The sequence below is a fragment of the Lissotriton vulgaris genome, chromosome 9, assembly GCF_964263255.1.
Source record: "Lissotriton vulgaris chromosome 9, aLisVul1.2, whole genome shotgun sequence".
Taxonomy (NCBI): domain Eukaryota; kingdom Metazoa; phylum Chordata; class Amphibia; order Caudata; family Salamandridae; genus Lissotriton; species Lissotriton vulgaris.
The window spans coordinates 99,223,431-99,238,039 of record NC_141697.1 but is presented as its reverse complement, the minus strand read 5'-3'; the positions used below and the strand labels follow the sequence as shown (position 1 = coordinate 99,238,039).

General features: G+C 44.9%; 1 protein-coding gene across 3 annotated transcripts in view; it reads right to left on the bottom strand.

Moving 5' to 3' along the window:
• ZFYVE26 (zinc finger FYVE-type containing 26) overlaps positions 1-14,609 on the bottom strand; it is a 710,441-nt gene that overhangs the window by 432,526 nt on the left and 263,306 nt on the right. The gene's annotated exons all lie outside the window — the stretch shown is intronic.

Here is a 14,609-nt window from a genome sequence, read left to right as displayed (position 1 = left end):
AGCCTCAGAGGTATCAGAGGCTTTACATGAGCATCAGATCATAGTTACAGGTTACATCGTTACTAAGGTTACACAGTTATTAGAGCATGGCAACATAGTTACTTGTAAGGTCGAGATAAAACAATAAGCACAAATACGTAAGCGGAAAAGCAGGCAAGGGGAAAGATTCAGGGGAGGGGTAATGAGGGGGGAAAGAGAAGAGGAGGGTGACGGACACAGCATGGAAAGAGGAGGGGAAGGGCGACGGGGACACAAACCGGTAGACTAGACAAAGCAACGTCTAAAGTCCAGAAAGCTGTGATCTCAGGGGAAGTGGTATCCCTTCTCCATCTCTGTTGTGGGAGGTTCCCTTTATGCAGTGGACTCTCTCAGAGAAGTCTCTTGAGACTCCAAAGCCTACATACTGGATCCTTTCCCAAAAAGGGGAGAGGAAGTGCTTTTGTTTTGAAAGTTTTTCTGCAGCCAAAACAAAGTCTCCCACGGACACGAGACGTGCCTAGTTGCTTCCAACAAGACTTTTGGACTCCAGCTACAGGACAATCTGTCCTCTGTACTATTCCAGTAGCAGCTGGTGTGGGATTCGCAGCTATTATTGCATTATTTTTCACGGTGCAGATTCCGAGGCTCATATATATATAATTCAAGTGTACATGTGAAACAGCCTGTGCACCCGGGTACACCACGAACAGGGCACAATCAAAACAGTCAGTACTAGCAGTGTTTCCCAAGTCTGAGGGTTTCTTGAATCCTCCCTCAGAGACATAGTGTTCAGTGTGGGGTGTTAGTCTGCAGGCTGGGCGCTCTGAGATAAGAGCAGCAAGGCTGGTAGAAGAAAGTCCTGTGGTGTTTACTGTTCCTGCCGTGGTTCAAGGAGGGGTCGGAGAGTCCGCGGCCCGCGCATGCTCATTTGCATACAAGGATAACCTGATACTGGAATGCAGGCAGCTGGCACACTGTGCGCCGCTAATTACTGTGCTCGCTCCCGAGACACATAGGCTATGGGAGAGGGCATTTAAATATTAGGCAGGACATACCTGAGCCTTTGGCCATTTGCGTGCTTTCTTTTGTGGAAGCCTTACGGAAATGGCCAATCAAATGTGTGGCCGGAAAACAAAACAACATGAGGAAAAGATGTGTGAGCTAGAAGTCCTTACATTGAGCCTTGCAGAGCAGAGCATGCGCGCTGGCTCAGGCGAGACCTAAAAATGGTTATGTGTTGAAGTGGGATAGAGTGGATGAGGTTAACGGAGTAACCTCAGCCCTGTTGTCTAATAAATTTGAGATCATGCTATGCTTAGGCGATACAACTGCCCCGATTCAGGTTATAGGGGCATTTAAGGATATCTTGATTGCCATCAAGCAGCATTTAATTTGCCCATCAACCACTAAAGAGAATCTACCGATATGGTGGTTTGATAGTAATTGTTCTGAGCTTTAGCAAACTTGCGAACAGCATTGAAAGGGGTCCCAAGAAGCATTCAGCTTGTACGTACTTTATGCTCTAGATATAAAGAAGGGACAAAAGACTGAAACACCTGAGAGAGGAAGCCTTGGAGAATCGATGGCAAGCCTCTGAGAGAAATGACAACATTGGGTTTTGGAAGGTGGTAAATGGTCCTTTCCATAAAACAATCTGAAAATTACCTTAATATCTAGATCTCTCTGTAGACAGTAACCACTAGTACAGAAATTAAATATACACTGATGTATCTCAAAAAATATATTTCTTTTTATTCTTCAAAACAGATTATTAAATTTTCAAATTTTCTTTGTTTTTTTCAATATATAAAGCAGTTCAATCCTTAAATAAAATCAATATGACACAAACACATAAATTGATTGATATATGAATACGATAGACGTAGAGTTGATGGGGGCAATGCGGTAGATGTAGACTAAGCGTGTTTCGGCATTGCTGCCTTCATCAGGTGACCGTCCATTGCACTACAATGATATGTTTTACTCTGGATTCTTATAAATAGCGTAGGATACGGTGGCCTCCATACATAAATAGAATATAAGGGTAATGGATGTGAAAATTGCTTAGTAATATGTATCACGACATCTCTGATCTTGAAATGGGGGCTCATACATTGGACCACATTGCTGGCGTACACGATCTCCTTCGAACAATGTTTCCTGGATGCTTATGGGTACCTCCCCCACAATTCAATAAAAGCAGACAAACATTAGAAGTGGGTGATAGTTCCCTACTTCAAGTATAAAGAACTTGGGCCTGTTGAAGGGACACATTTACAAGATCCCTGAGGGCAGGACCAGTACTTTGAATTCCTTGTTCATGTTAAGTGGGCAGTGCCGCACCCATTCATACCGAGCCTTTGATTTTGATAGTATATGAAAATGACTAACTTGGCCATGCACATAAAGAGGAGTCCTGTCTTTTAACTACAAAATATTTCTGCCATTTCCATTGTAAAGCATCTCAATATCTTTGCAGTTGTGTCTGTTTGGTGCACCTGAAATCTTTCAGGGACATCGACTGGTAAACACACAGACAATCTTGCAAATGTAAATTGATACTTGTATAGCGCACTACTCACCCGCAAGGGTCTCAAGGCGCTTGTACGAATACCGCTGTGGAACCCATCCTGGCTTTCCCTGTGAGGCGTCCACTCCTGGGCAACCCCAAGGTGGAGGCCAGGCATCCTTAGCGTTGTGGGGGCCGTTGTGGAGATTAAGCAAGCTATTGCCCAGAGTTGCAGAGTGTGACTCCATGATTGGAATAGGCACAGAGGCGAGAATTATCAGGTGAACCCTGGTCCCGGGCTAGACCTCTGCATCAGGGTCTGCCGCTCTAACCATTGAGCCACACTTCTCTTGACTATTTCTGTTGACTGACAGGTTACTTTATAAGACCTTTTGAAGTAAGACCTGTGTATCCTCCTCTGTGTTTTATGTTGATGCTAAAGCCTCATTCAATTATCCATTGTCAATGCAATTATTCTGTAATTTTTGCTCCCCCATTGCCAGTTTTTTACGAAATTGTAGATTAATACAACTTGCTGATTTCACCCACAAAGGTGTCATTATATTCATAGTTCCATTACAGCCTCTCTAAAAGAAAGTATAGTTAGAAATTATCCTGCAACAAGTGTACACAAGTTCAAACGAGTTATTGGTTGTGGTGTGATCTCTGTGATTATTAACTCTTCATAAGTGGCTACTGCCAATCCGTCACCCGCAACACTTGTATGCACCTTGCTAAACTTGACAATTTAAACATATGTGAAATGGGCTTCCCTCAAGCAAACAACATAGCACATAGATCATAAATTGTCATATTGTGTTTGTGGGAAGAGATGGGTAAGTGGTACTGGATGGATACAAGTTTTAAAAATGGGGCGATTGTTTTATATCTTACGCATTTACTGTACCTCCACATGCATTTGTGGGGCTTCAGTCTGCCTTTGAGGAATGCTCACCAGCAACTGGTATGACATATATATGTTGCAGAAGTCAGGACTTTTTTTAAAAGGGACTGTACACTGGTGGCAAGGACTAGGAGGTGTCAGTTGTCTACTGCATGAGTCTATACCCGCATTTCTTCAAGTGCATTTGAAGCTGCTAGGCTTGGAGGTCAACTATTGACAAATAGATGCATATAGCTTTTAGGAATTCTACCTACAAGTTACTAGAATGAGTTTCTACATCTCTATTTAAGGGGTGAGAGTTTGCGGGAATTAACAAGAACATAAAACTTGAAGGGAAAGAGTCTATTTTACAATATTCCAAAAGGACGTAGGATATTCAGGTGTCATAAAGGCTAATTAGCCTACTAAGGAAATAACTGAAGGAAAATGTTTACTTTGTAACTACCTGTTTGCAGCCTGCAGTTCTGAAGATTCACATGCTCTGCATTATCCTGCCGTGTAGGGGAGTAATCTTTGAAGGCATTTTGGTCACAAGATATCGGATGACCCTTCTCTTTGCCAGCAATGCACCAGGACTAAGACTCCACTTTGTAATGTCAGTGGAGTGGAGTGATGGCAAACAGAAATAATGTACTGTGAAAAGGTGAGCCAAAACATTCCAGATCAATCTTTAGCACTACAAGTTAAACAGTAACATTTTCTGTTCCCTCCATGTGTGGCTGTAGCTACAGATGGTCTGCATAGACAGTAAAGCAGTTCCTCCTCTGAGAGAAGTCTAGCGACCAGATGACACAGTTGCTGAGTTATGTATACAGTATTTCTAAAGTGAGAACCTAGCCAAAAGGCAGAGGAGCGCTGTACATGGTCAAAGATAAGCATAAGGACAAAGAGTATTTGAGAGGTAGCAGAGTTGTGGACGTTGATGCATTGTGATGTAGCTTTCTTTAAAGGGGTGAGTCTTTAACTCTTTCCTAAATAGGGGCGGCAGCATTCCTGTTGGATACAGGGATGTTCCAGATCCTGAGTACCACCAAGATGGTGAGCTTGTCTGCAAGCTAGGCGGGGGTGCTGGTCGTTCTAGTATTGCAAAAGATGTAGCTGGTTTTGAAGATGGCGCTTGCCGACAAGCGGAACCAATGGAGTTCGCTCAGCATGGGGATGATGTGACCATATTTCATCAGGCTATGGATGGGACATGCTGCGGCGTGTAAGATGCCTCTATAGGGGTCAGTGCGGTGTCTAGGCAGCTATGAAGCAGGGCATTACCACGATCCAGATGCGAGAGTATGAGAGCTTTCCAAGCATTTCTAAGATCGGTTTCTGGAAGAAAATGCTATGACTTTATTTGGAAACAAGTGCTGGCACTAGGCCGTCTTTACTTTTTATCGCAATGTGTTCGAGGGCAAGTTTGGTGTCCATGGTAAATCTAAGAGACCTGACATTCAGTGAAAATTAGGGTTCACAGCTGTCAAGTTCCAGGTTAATGAGTCAGGTTTACACTGTATTTTGTTAGTTGTTCTTGGCAAATAAGATTTCTGTCCTGGTTGGGATGAGCTTCAGGTGCGCACTGCACATCCAGGTCTGCAAGAAGTGCAAGCAGGTTTTGAGATCCTCACAAGCTCTCCCCGACGCCTGTCCACGCCGCTACTGCCAGCCTGTCTTGCCAGCCATCAGTACCCTAGGCTCAGCCCCAAGTTTTCTGTGACCTAGGCCCAGGACCAGCACCTTGCCGTTTTCATGCTCCTCCTCAGCTGAATTTCCTGCTCTTTTCGCCCACCGCTTCCCCAGTGCCCTTCTCGAGACCTATTTAATGGAGGCCGCAGGGTGGCGGCTGTAGCGGGTGCACCACTGGTATGCCAAAGGCAAACCTCTCTACGCCCTTCCATGTCTGGAACGCGTCCAGCACCAGGAACCCTGGTCCTCCTGTGACTCTCCACTAATCCACCAAAGAGCCCCTGGCGCTGGACGCCGAAATATCAACTGCTGTACCTCCCCCACGCAAACAATCAAAGGAACCCTTCACCTGCTGCCACTGCCGCTTCTCCTGCAACATAAGACTGCCAGTCTACACCGGATTCCACGTCACATCTGCCTGGAAGACCACAAACAACCCGGAAGCGCTCCATTGCATCTTGCTCAATTAAAAATACCTCTGCAAACACAATACAGTAGTCTGGGACCCCATCACCACCCTCTCCCCCAACCGCGCCTTCATCGACAAAACATGGCTCAGCCCCTCCTCGAAACAGAGAACGATTCCCTCGTGGCCTAAATTCCTTTACCAATGACATATAGTTCCTACTTTCAAAAAAGTCCTTCAAAGCATGGCAAACACATTTGTTTATTTCATATTTGTACTTTTTTATTTATTCTGTTACTTTTTTGAGTTTCTGTCTCATATCCTCAAAGTGCCATCATCTCCCGATACCTTGGAAAACTCCTCCTCGAGCCCTGACATTGCCACTGCAACACCCATTGGCTACTAGATGATCCTCAGAGACCGCACCGCCAAGCATGGTGGAGTCATCGCCATCATCTTCAAGGAAACCATCCAATGCATAGCCACCAACAACGACCACACTATCCTCATGCAACACCTCAATTTCCACAGACCGACAACAAGACCACAATAGGAGGCACCCTTGTATACAGGCCTGCAGGACCTTGACCGGCTATCTACGACGCCATCTCCAACCTCATCACCACCCCTAGCCATCGACTCCTACCACTACATTCTACTCCGCGACCTCAATTTCCACTTCGGAGATGCCAACAATGCCCGCGCCAAAACCCTGATGGAGAACCTGAACAACATTGGCCTTACACAACTGGTCACCGAACTCGCACACAGAGCCGGACATACACACAACCCCATATTCATCTCCAGCAACAGAGTTAAGTTGAGCCACGTCACAGAATTCACCTGGTCCGACCACACCATCACCCACTTCACCATCTCTGGCACTCAGCACATAATCACCAAACATCTCAGCTCTGCCCACCGCGTCTGGGACACTGTAAAACAGACTTAGTGGACTCAAGTATTCAGCTTCACCCAACCCAAACCATCATCAGACTTGGAACAGGCCAACCAGAACTTCTCTGCCTGGATCACCAATTGCACTGACAGAGTTGCCACAAAGAAACAAGCTAAAACCAGCACAACCTCAAAACACATCTGCTAGTACACCCCTGATCTCAGAACCACCAAACGCAGCAGCTAGCGACCATTCCACAAGGTACCCTGCCGGCAGAGAAGCGCTCACAGAGTAGCCTTCAGCAATTACCACCTGCGCACCAAGGAAGTCAGGTGAGAAACCATCACAGCTTGCATCGACACAGCAGCCAACCACAGCAGCCAACCGAATGAAAGAACTATTCAAAATAGTCAAGGAATTCTTCAACACAGCAGCCACAGAGAACACAGTCCACCTCTCTCAAGAACTCTGCAACACCCTCTCAGACTACTTCCACAGCAAGATTGCCACCATCTTCAACAAATTTGACCCACCCACCCCACAGATATTAAAGGCCTCAACCAACCAGTGCACGCCAGCTGAGTGACCACCACATGGTTTCAACTCACCACACAGCTATCGTGTCATCCATCCACTCAGGGCACCCACTGACCCCTGCCCCCGTCTTTTGAACCTCAGAATCGACCAAATCAGCTCGGAATTCACAGGCATCTTCAACATCTCCATCTCCTTTGCAGCCTTTCTGGACACATGAAAAACGCACAAAGGCCAGACCTCCCCCCTAAAGATACCCTCCTCCCACCCCAGCAAACTCAACTATTGTCAACTGATCTCCTTTCTTCTTTACCCGGCCAAAGGACTCGAGGCGGCCATCAACCAACAGGTCACCAGATACGTAGAACAAAAGAACCCGCACCAACAGACCACGCATGCAACCTAGACATCATGCCAGACAGCAAACATACCATGAAACGACAAGTCAACGATGTTGTCTTCTCCTGCTTCCGCACTCACCTCAGAATCTTCAAATGGATCCCAGTCAACATCATTAAGACCGTCACTCCGGCCCTCGTCACCAGCTGCCTCGACTATAGCAATACACTCTATGCCAGCATTTCCACCAAGCTCCTCAGGAGACTCCAGACCATTCAGAACGCTGTAGCAAGGACTCTTCAGGACCTCCCCAGATGGACCCACATTATCCTCCCCTCAGAAGCCTCCAATGGCTCCCAATCCAGAAGAGCTGCCAGTTCAGGATCCTCACACAAGTCCAAAAAGCCCTACACGATCAAGGATCAACCACTGGCTCAACTTTCATCAACCCATAAGACACCTGCACTCCCCATCGTTAGCCCTTGCGCACACCCCCCACATATGTCGCAGCCGCAGTGGGGGCAGTTCCTAATCCTACATCGCCTCCAAGACCTGGAACGACCTGCCCCTCCACCTCAGGACTGCTCCCTCCCAGGCAGACTTCAGAAGGAAGTTCAAGAACTTGCTTTTCAATGTAGACGCCAAGCGCCAGATACCCCGCAGTAACAGTACTGCGCTCTACGAATGCTGATTGATTGATTGAGATGTTATATGTCTGAAGTAGGGGAGACTTTCAAGTGGAGTTGTGTATCATCGGCATACTGGTGAATATTATTGCTCTCATCTGCGAGTAGAGCAACAAAAAAGGTTAATGTAAAGGTTGAAGATGACAGGAGACTGTATGGAGCCCTAGTGGACTCTATAAGTGATCAGGACCTTTTTTGGCCTGAAGGTGCTCATGTGAACAAACAAGTGTTGGTTGGAAAGATAGAAAGATAACCAGTGACTGACACTGCCCATGAATCCCATTCAAGAGTGCATATTAGATTGGAACGGTCCACTGTGTAGAAGTCACCTGAGAGGTCCAGCAATATCAGGAAGCAGGGAACATCTGCATCTGTGGCCACAAGGGCATTGTCTATTATGCGTAAGGGAGCGGTCTCCGTGCTGCAGAGTGATCTGAAGCCATATTGGCAGTCATGCAGGAGACAGTTAGCACTGAAGTGATCTTGAAGTTGAATAAAGACTGCTTTTAGCTTTTTCAATGACTTTGCTAATAAATGGTAGGTGAGTGAGGTAGTTGACAATGCTGTTAGGGTCTAGTTAGGTTTCTTTAGAAGTGAGAGGATCTGGCCTGGCTTGAGAGATTCTGGGAAGGTGCCTTGAGTGAGGGAGGCACGGTCAAGGCTAAGTAGGGGTAACGGAAAGAGTTCTGAGGAAGGATGATGGTAAGACATTATCTTCATAAGAAGTTGTCGGGTCTGGTGGCTTGTTGGACTAATGTGTTCATTGAAGGGGCCTGTGTTCCACCTCATGGTCACAGGTTCAAATCTCGATGGGTCCACTCAACCTTTTTTCCTTCTGAGGACGATAAAATAAGTACCATTGAGTTGGCTAACAAACATCTGTCATTCAGCGCCAAGATACCCATGGGTGAACGTGCGTTTTACAAATACACGTTATGTTTAAGGCTCCCTGTTTTCCGTTTTTATGGATTTTTACAGATAAATGCAGACAGAAAACGATGTGTTTCCTGTCTGCATTTATTTTTAAAGGTAGATAAATACAGAAAATGGTGCTTCTTTAAGTGACCCTCTGTGCTGCCTTTCATGAATAATAGCCCAACAGCTGAGCAGATGGACAGCATGGGAAATGACAAATAAGGAGGAAATGTCTTTAAATTAAGGCACTTGTCAATATACATTTGTGGTAGAGGGCTAATATTTACCAGTGGATGTATTGTTATGTAATATTTGGCAGCTTAAAGAGCTAAAACACGACAGACATCAAAGTATGAGTGTTTGTAGCTCAGTTAAATAAATATGGAAATGTACAGTTTTACAACTACATTTTTATACAAAACACAAAGTAAATATGGATAAATACAGATAAAATGCCCCATAAATAAATATGGATAAATACAGACGGAAATGTTAAAAAAAATAAACACCATAAAACCGGGAGCCCTAGTTATGTTATGTGGCTTTGAGAGGCATGAATATGTCAGCAAGATCTTGGAAATACAGGGCTTTGAATGTTGACCATAGCAAGACTCAACTGGAAGAGGTGGGTGTAGGAAATGAAGCAGGCTTGATGTTGTTAAATCTTTTAAAATAATTGAAAATGGTTGATAAAAGGCTAATCGCATTGCACTTTTCTGTGGAGTAAGGAATGGCTGTGTCCGACAGGGGGTTGATATAGTGCCCAATCGCTTTAATAGCATCCTGCTTCTGTTTGTGGCTTTATTGACAGTGGCGATATAGTACTGTACTTTGGCTGATATGATGAGCTATCTGCGTGTTTGGCCTAAGGGGGACTTTTGTATCTAGAAGTTCTCTGGATTTTCTGTTCTGCAGATGGATAGTTTGTGGTCATCAAGGTCTTTAGAGTAATAGGTTGCTGAAGGTTTTGGCTTCAATTTGTAAGTTGCCATGTTCTCACATAGTTCTCACACAAAATTGGGAAGCTGTTTAGAAGGGGGATAGCATCAGACATGGAGCTGATAGGTTGAGAGATTAGTTTACCCATTAGGTTGTCTATTGTGAAATCTTTGAAGGATCCAAGATTTGAACTTCTCTTTTGTGTTGAACTTAGTTTGTTGGTAGGATGATGAGTAGTGAGATAGGGATAGCTAAGTAATCGGTCCTGCCCAAGGGTGGTTTGAATTGGATTGTTGAAGATGTTTAGAAGACATGGTCAAGGGTGTGGTCTTTGGAAATAGTTGGTTGTGTCACATGTTGTACCACACTGAGTATTTCAATGAGGTTGAAGAGAGTGCCTCTAGTTTTTTGGCCATGTGTTATCTGAGAGGTTGAGGTCACCCAAGAGGATGGTGTGGGTGTGTTACTTGGAAATGGTGGTAAGGAGATCTGAAAACTCATCACCACAGTCATTTTTCTGCCCAGGAGGCCTGTAGACGAAATGGGAGCTGGCAGTCTGAGTTGTAGACAGTGGGAAATGCCATGCCAGTAGCTCTATGGTGGTGAGTTTTAGTTGCTAACTTGGTGAAAAACCAGGAGGTCTTAGGGATGACAGCTAGGTCTCTTCCCTTCTTATATGCGAGATCCTCTGCTACAGCTTGTGGGAAAAAGGACGTCTAAGGTAAGTTAAGACGTGGGAGTGGTGGGAAATGCCGTGATGTCACTTCCTGTGCAGATGGATGATTGGATATCCAGAGATGTCACTTTCTATACGGATGGATGATGGGAAATAAGGTCCTGTTGTTTGGCTTATTCTTCTAGCCAACTAAGGCTCCCAAGGATCTTGGTTATCCACAGAGGGGCTTGGTTATCCACAGAGAGGTGTGTGGTGTAAACCATGTAGTAGCCTTACAAATATCCTGAAGTGGTACTCATTAAAGAAGGCCCCAGAAGGTGCCTGCTTGAGAGTGAAATGTGCTCCAGGCGCTACATGTAAAGTATGCTTAAACCTAGCACAACATATTTTAATACAAATGACAATTCATTTAGCAACACCATTCTTGAAATTGGGTTTAAAGTGAGGCTTCCCAAAGGCAAAGGACAGGCATTTAGTCTTGTCATTGTAGTACATGAGTGCCCTTCTGACATCAAGGGTGTGTAATGGCCTTCTTTCTGGGTGTGGAAAGAAGAAAAGAAACTAAATTGTCAGGCTGACATGAAAAGTGGAGACCGCCTTTGGTAAAATCTCAGTTTACCTGTAAAAATCGTCCCTCCACAGTTAATGCTTGCAGCTCACTAATTTTCCTTAGCGAGGTCATACGAAAAAGGGAGGCTAGCTTCCAAGAAGAGAATTTCAAGACATAAGAATGTAGCGGTTAAAGGAAAGCGCAGCAGTCTTGAATAATGAGTCAAATGTTGTCTATTTTGTATATAAGCTGCAGCTGCCACTGCAACTAAATGTAAACAAATATAAGTGTATGCTAATGCACTTTCTGCAAGTGCAACAAATAGCAGGTGATATCTTGAGAGATATTCTGAGAGACCCTACCTGATTTCCCAAACAATAATAAACAAATCTTTTCCAGCATGGTGGGTGTAGGCGGCTCATGCAGGACTTCCATGCACTACTCTGGCAGCTTAAGGTAATAACATTCTAGAACCTAAGGTTTCCGATTCAATTTCCTGAGGTCTGGATGTCTGAACTGACCCTTATGCAGAGTTAGGAGATACGGCCTCAGTTTACTTGTGGATGCACATACATCACCAGAAGCCTCCAATACTAACGCAGTCTCACCCATGTTGGTATCATTAGAATGAGGGTCATGGATGCCGGACTCTTACTCAAATCCTATGGAATCAGAGGAATACTGTAAGCAAATATCCCTAACCAGTTCATCCATAGTGATTTGTCCATTGTCTCTTGATGTGGGCGCCTGCATGGGAAGTTTTGGCATTTTGTGCAATAGTGAATAGATTGACTGTGAGACTGACACATATACAGCTGTGCTCTCGCAACTACTTAAGGATATCAACATTCAGTACAATGACAATTGGAAAACAATAATGTAGAAGCAGATTCTTTGGTGTGTTTCTTGTCACTTCAAAAATGACGATTTAATATGTCCAGACTTGAAGCACAGTCACAGTAAGCCGACACGTGTTTCGTCGTGTACGGGTGAGTCAACACGACTCTTCAGGGCTTTATATTCAACTCAGAACAAATGAGTTGAGGATAGTCTGGTGCTTGAAATGACAATATAAAGACTAGTGGAATATATCCTAACCACTAGTTTCTGTCTATTCGTGTATAGACAATGGTGAGACTGTGTGTCCTTTTAGTTAAGAACACATAAGTAATTTCACTGCTATGCTTTATCCACTGGATAGGTCAAGTTATTTCAAGAGTAAGCTTGATAAGGGTAAGTGGTTAACCGTACCGGGAGGGGAACCATTCGATTGGGCATAAAAGAAAACGGGTGCGTTTCTTCCTACGCGATGCGCGATGGTGCGGTATCCCTCCTCTTGAGTTTCCCGGTCGCCGTTTTCCGTGTGAGACTGACACATTTGTGAAAGTTTGTGTGAAGGAATTACACTGGTGGACTTGTTGATGTGTCCTGCTTAAGAGGCCTCGAAAATAACTGAAAGATGTTTCACTAGAGGCAGAATGCGAGTCCGAATAGCTCAATGCCACATCTTTTGGGCTAGTGCTGAAAGTTGGGACTAGCAAGTGCCTCTCTGCTGCTGGAAGTGATACACTGTTGTCATGCTGTCTATCTTTGCCAAGAATGTATTGCCTCGAATGGGAGGTAAATTGGTTTGAGATCCTATTAAATTGCTGTTATCTCTAATTAACTGATATACCAGCCCAAATGCTTCTGCCTCCAGGTACCCGGTACAGTCACATGGTTGAAATGTGCTCCACACCTCATGTCCTTATGTATGAGACATCCATAGTAAAGATCTCCTGAGCATGAGGGTCCAGAAAAGGCCTGCCCAGCAACAGATTTTTGTCGTTTTAACAAAGGAGTGTATTGGATTATGGGTTCTACCAACAATACATCGTCCTATAAACCTTTTAACTGTGACCCTTGCCTTGCTCGACTCTCTTGCAGTAGATGCATATGCAATGTTGCATGCAGCACTATAGCTATGCATGACAACTTCATTACAGTCCTCACCCTAAGGGGACGCAAGGTTAGAAAAAGAGGCAGCCGCCTTTGGAATGCCATCATCCTCTCCTGATTTGGGTATGCTTTCCCGGTGATGGAATTTAATAGAGCTCCCAGATAAGACTGGATCTCCAATGGCCCGAGGAGCAACTTTTTTGCACCGACTGTGAACATGGACACAGAACCATGAGTGTGTGTAGACAATATTCTCATCTGCAGCTCTGTATCAGCCAATCATCGAGATAACTGAAGACAACAATGCCATTTCTGTTCATGTGTAGCCACTTTTGATAAACACTCTTGGGGCTGCTGTGACCCTCGAAAGGTAGAACTTTGAACTTAGAATTGGTGGTGATGATCACATACCACAAAGTGAATGTAGTAATGATGTGTCCTTTCAAGACCAGGATTGCCATGTGATCTTAAGTGAAGAGAAGTGAGATGACGTCCTGCAGGGTAGTCACTTTGAAAAACCTGACAGGATGTAGCAGTTCAAGGTCTTTAGGACTAGGAAAGGCTGCATAGTTCCATCCTTTTTGGGAATAAGGAAGTGTAAGGAGTAGACTCCTTGGCCCACTAATAAGGAAATGCATCCAATGGCAGCTTTGTTGAGAAGCACCTGTAATTCTTCCTACAACAGTCGTAGGAGGCCTTGACTCATTGCATGGTGATGAGGTGGTACGTATGGTGGAGTGGTGTGAAACTCCAGTAAGTACCTCTGCTGTACTATTGAGAGCACCCATTTGTCGAAGGTTATTTCCTCCCACTGTGGAAGCCTTTCCCAGACCCGTGCTGTGTGATGGGGGAAGGATGAATGAGTCATTGCTTAGAGGTAGAGGCGCCTTTGAGTAGCCAACTCCATCCTCACCTCTGCTGTTTCCCTGGTAGCCACCACTGCTGAAGGACATGGGCCTCTGTGTGTCCTGAAAGCACTGCTGTCAAATGTATTACTGTCTCTCAAAAGGAGTGGATGATTTCAAACCTTCTAATGTTCATGTGAAAGGCAGACCTTGGTGTTAGGTCTACTGTGCACCCACGGCTTTGGCAGTCTAAGTGTCCTTTTTAATTTTCTCGAGCATTGAACTGACTTTGGGGCTGAATAGATATTCTTCGAACAGGACATTAATGATGTGGTACAGTCTACCTAGTCATAACCGCGGGCCTCTTCGCCGGGGCTGCCACCCAAGCAGGATATTGGTATTAATCTCTCTATATGCAGTGTCGAATACACACTGAATTTAGGAGTTTGAGATCACCTGCACTCCTGCCACTAGCTCCTGCACCCATTTGCGAGAGGCTTTGAGGAGGTGCTTACCCAACTTCTCAATTTCTTCAGTCTAACATAATTGTCTATTCTCCACTGTTGGCTGCCTCCACAGCGGCACTGATTTTCTTGCTCTCGTTATCTGAAGGAGGAACATTCGCTGTTGCCTGAGCCAAGACCCTTTTCCCGGCCATATGTGCCACCAAACAATCCAGCTGATATTTCTCCTGATATAAACTGGGTTGTCTTGGGCAGTCTTATATTTCTTTTCCACATGTCAATTGACAGCTCAAACCTTTAAAGTGTACTGTAGTACATTTCAACATGCTCCACCGAAATGGTAGGTACTGGCT